This window comes from Humulus lupulus, chromosome X, assembly GCF_963169125.1.
Source record: "Humulus lupulus chromosome X, drHumLupu1.1, whole genome shotgun sequence".
Taxonomy (NCBI): domain Eukaryota; kingdom Viridiplantae; phylum Streptophyta; class Magnoliopsida; order Rosales; family Cannabaceae; genus Humulus; species Humulus lupulus.
The window spans coordinates 81,709,740-81,714,113 of NC_084802.1; the positions used below are offsets into that span (position 1 = coordinate 81,709,740).

At 36.8% G+C, this 4,374-nt stretch overlaps 1 non-coding gene across 1 annotated transcript; it reads left to right on the top strand.

The window, feature by feature from the left end:
* Positions 1–1,099: 1,099 nt before the first annotated feature.
* LOC133807858 (small nucleolar RNA R71) lies at positions 1,100–1,206 on the top strand. Its single transcript, XR_009879745.1, has one exon. It is a non-coding gene; the product is annotated as a small nucleolar RNA R71 (small nucleolar RNA).
* Positions 1,207–4,374: the final 3,168 nt, after the last annotated feature.

Sequence of the window (4,374 nt, forward strand, 5' to 3'; positions counted from 1 at the left end):
TTTTTGCAGTGCATAGATCTTTGTTGATTTTGGCATAAGTCAAAACTTATTTTATGATGTAAAGAGAAGGAAGATTAATCTTCACTTGTGTCAAGTGCTCAAGGATTTCAGCTCGGTTATCATGAATTTTCTCAACATGTCTAAGAGCCTGGCGAAATGGTACTTTTGGAGAAGCAATGAGTGGTGCATTCTCAGGATTTACTTTAGGAATGTTGGGAGAGGTGGTGTTTATGGATGGGTCTTGCAAATTTTTACCGCTTCTAGTTGTGATGGAATTTACTCCCTTAACATTTGGATCATTCGAATTTGAGGATTGGGCCATGTGTTGCCCTTGCACATTGAATTTAGGTTGGGAAGGAAGTTTGCCTTTTTCCGGAATGGCCAAGGATTCAGTCAATTTTGAGAATTAACATTTCATTTCTTTGATTTCTTCCATCACTTGACAATTTATTTTTGTTTGTTCCTCTATGAATGCATGAAGAGTATTCTCGAGAGAATTTCATTGTGGATGAGCATTGTATTGAGGTGCAAAATACACCTTTGGTGGTTGAGCTTGATACTCATTTCTCCATTGGTTTCTGGACGACTGAGCTTGGTTAGAATCCCTCCAACTAAAATTAGGGTGGTTTCTCCAACCAGGGTTGTACTTATGGGAGAATGGCTTGTTATACGCCCCTAAGGCACTGCATTGCTCCTCATAAACCCCTGTAATTTCATTAAAAGCTAAGTAGTCCTTAGCTAAATGCTCCGTCCCTCCACAAACAAAGCAAGGTTCTTGTGGTTCTGCTTTAGAAATCATGTGTTGTTTTTTGCCACTTTTCGTCATTAAGACCTCAAAATGATTTTTCAAAGCTTCGAGTTGGGCCTTAACACTATTCTATTTTTGAAGTTGATAGATCCCAGATGGTTTATGTCGGTTGGTGCTATCAGTAGCACTTGGACCAGTCCAGGTGTGAGATTTTTTGCGGTTTCTTCGAGATATTTAAGAGCATCGTCTGGCTATTTTTCGAGGAATTCACCATTGCATAGAAATTCTAAAAATTGGCGTTCATGACTCGTGAGGCATTCATAGAAGTAACTGGCCAAATGCCAGTTCTCATAGCCATGGTGTGAGCACTGATTCAACATATCCTTGAATCTTTCCCAGACTTGATAGAATGTTTTATTGTCCTTTTGGAAAAATGTGGAAATCTATCATTTTAGACTGTTGGTCTTATGGCTAGGGAAGTGTTTCAGAAAGAAAGATTTTGTCATTTCCTCCCATGTTCCAATAGACCTAGGTCTCAAAGAGTATAACCAGCTTTTGCCTTTGTCCTTTGACGAGAAAGGGAAGAACTTTAGTCGCACATAATCGACATTTTGGGCTCGGTTATAGAACGTGGCTACTACCTCCTCAAATTCTATAATATGTACGTATGGGCTTTCATTTTCCATTCCATGAAATGTGGGCAAGAGTTGAATCATGCCAGGTTTAAAGTCTAACGCGCACATATTAGGAGGGAAGATAATGCATGAAGGCGTGGAAGTGCGAGTACGATGGAGGTAGTCATTGAGAGTTCTTGGTTGGATTTTATCATTGCAAGCCATTGCGAATGGATTATTGTCAACTAAAGTTTGTGGAGAAGCACGAATGGTAGAAGGAGTTTCGGAAGGAGTGGTGGATGAATTGGAAGAAGTTTCACTAGAGGTTTTGTGATGATTCATCCACTCTCAGAAATGAGAATTATTTTATGTTTTTATTTTTTTGATTGTTTTGGTTTTTTTTGTTGAACTTGTTCCCAAGTAGATTTGGAGGTTTTGGGTGATCTCCAACGCCTTACTAGAACTCCCCGAGGTAACTAAGTAAGTATGATGGATCACAAGTTAAACCCTTTCGACCAAACAACCTTTAACAAGAGTGAAATTGCTTATTTTGACAGAACAAGCTTGGTTTTCTTATAGTAATAATTTCAAAAATGTAATAGTGCAAAGGTATATGCTCGAAATGTTCCCAGGCTGATTGGGAAGGTTGCCAAGGTAAACACTTTAGACCTACACTTGCCTTGATAGAACTCCCTGAGGGTCCCAGGTAAGTGTGAGGGATAACGCTATCACAAACATTATTTAACAACCAATCTTTCTCGACAGAACAATATCAGTTTTACCATTTGTAATATGACACAATTGTTCCCAATACTAAGCGTTTTATGATTGAAATTTTATGAACAATTTTATGTTTTTTGTTTTTGTTTTCATGGAATAACTAAATTCTAAGAAAGGCTAAGACAAAAAGAATGAAAGGTCTAAACTAAGAAACCTAAATCAACAAATAGTCAACACAAAAATAAAGAAAAGAGAAATGAAGTGAAGATAAAATAACAAGCTTAATTTTTTTTTACAAATATTTATTAAACTAAAAAAATAAAATAAAAAAATTAAGAAAGAGGAATGAAATTAGAGTTAATAAAAAGAAAAAATATATATAATTATATAATAATTTTTTTTGTAACCAAAAAGAAAGGAGAAAAAAAAAAATATATATATTTTTTGTTTTTTTTTCTTACGTTTTTTCAATAGTTCTTTTTTTTACCGAAAGAGAAATATATATAACTAATTTTTTTTGTTTTGTTTTTGGTTCAATATTCAATTTAACTAAAAATTAGCAAATAAAAAGAATATAACACACAAATGAAAGAACACTATACTAACACAATATTCATATCAACAAAATTACAACTAAAGTTACTAACATCTTGGTAAAAATCAGACTAAAACTCTTGAAATACTACCTCCCCAGCAACAACGCCAAAGATGTTCTCGATTCTGTCATGGGAATGAACCTCACTGCGAGCCACCTTCATACTTCCTATAGTACTTCTTTTTCTTTTCCCTCTTTTTTTTTACTAACCTTGACCTGCATTTTCCCTTTGCAATTTGTCCTGGCTCAACTCTGTGGTATTTCTTGGGTTCGAGCTAGGTGTGATGAGCTCCAAGTCGCTCTGACCGCCTCCCAAGAGAGCGAGCGATCTGCCAAGGCTGCCCTGGCTACCTCCCAGGAGAGCGATCGGGTCGCTAAAGACCAGGTCATGGAAGTGAGCTGACGACTGGAGCAGTTGTAGGCCGAGAATGATAGCCTCAAAAAGAAGCGTGACAAGGTTGAGACCAAAGCCAAGGAGGAGGCTGAGAGGGGGAGGTTGGAGATTGCAGAGTTGATAAATTCTTTGGAGGAGATGCTCTACCAGTGCTGGGATTTCAACCAGGACGAAGATTTTTCCTTCATGCAGCTAGGGTTTTGGGAGCCTTATCTTGCAAAGTTCAAGGTTCGATTCTCACAGGAACCTTCTGAGACTGTCGAGGCTTCTGGAACTGATGGGGACGACAAGGAGGTGACATCACTTGAGCAAGTTGACAGAGCTCAATGTTGCCCTTTTTTCTGTTTACTTTTTTTTTCCCTATAATTAAGTCCTTAGGGATTGAAACAATCGCCTTCGGGCTTAGATCGAGGTTTATTCCTCCTCGAGATAACTATAAACTTTTGAGTACATGTATGTTAGCTTGTGATCTATTTGTGTTCCCCTTAATCTACTATTTTCTTGTGTTTATGAATCTAAAATTCTTGTACCCTCGAAATCATAAGGGTTTTCTTTAGATCGGGATAGGTTTTGGATGGCTCGACTTAAATAATTTTTGTTGATATCCTGGTTGCACGCAAGAATTTGCCCGCCTAATTACATTATACTTGTTAGGAATCAGGCCTTGGACCTGGTTGTGTCCAAGAGTTTTGTTTTCTTAATATCATTATACCTGTTAAGAATTAGGCCTCGAACCTGGTTATATCCAGGGTTTCCTAGTTGTCTTCTAGGTTTTGTTGTTTTATAAATTTCCCAACTTAGTTCGTATTCGAAATTATTTTGAAAATCCAAGCTTTAAAAAGCTGGTCAATAATCAATTTTTCCAAATTCTAAGTTTCAAACTTTATCTGAATATGCTAAACCATTTTAAAAGCTCTCTTTGGTTATGTGCCCCCCAAGCAATCAAACTTATAAATGTTCTAGGTCATTTTTACAAATTGAGCATGTGATACTTTACAATAATGAGATGACAATCTTGACTACGTAAAAATACAATGCTATTAAGATGAAATGACTTTTATAAATAAGACTTACATTGAACAGTACCAAAAATATTAAAGAAAAAAAGCAATTATGACATCTACTACTGATAGTATTTTTAAAGGTGCAAGACATTCCAGGTCTGTGGGACTATTTCTCCATTCAATCGAGCTAGTTTAAAAGTCCCTTCTCGTAGGATTTCCCATATCTGGTACGACCCTTCCCAATTCGGTCATAACACACCATCCCTAGATCTTTACTTGACAAAAACATCCTCCGGAGA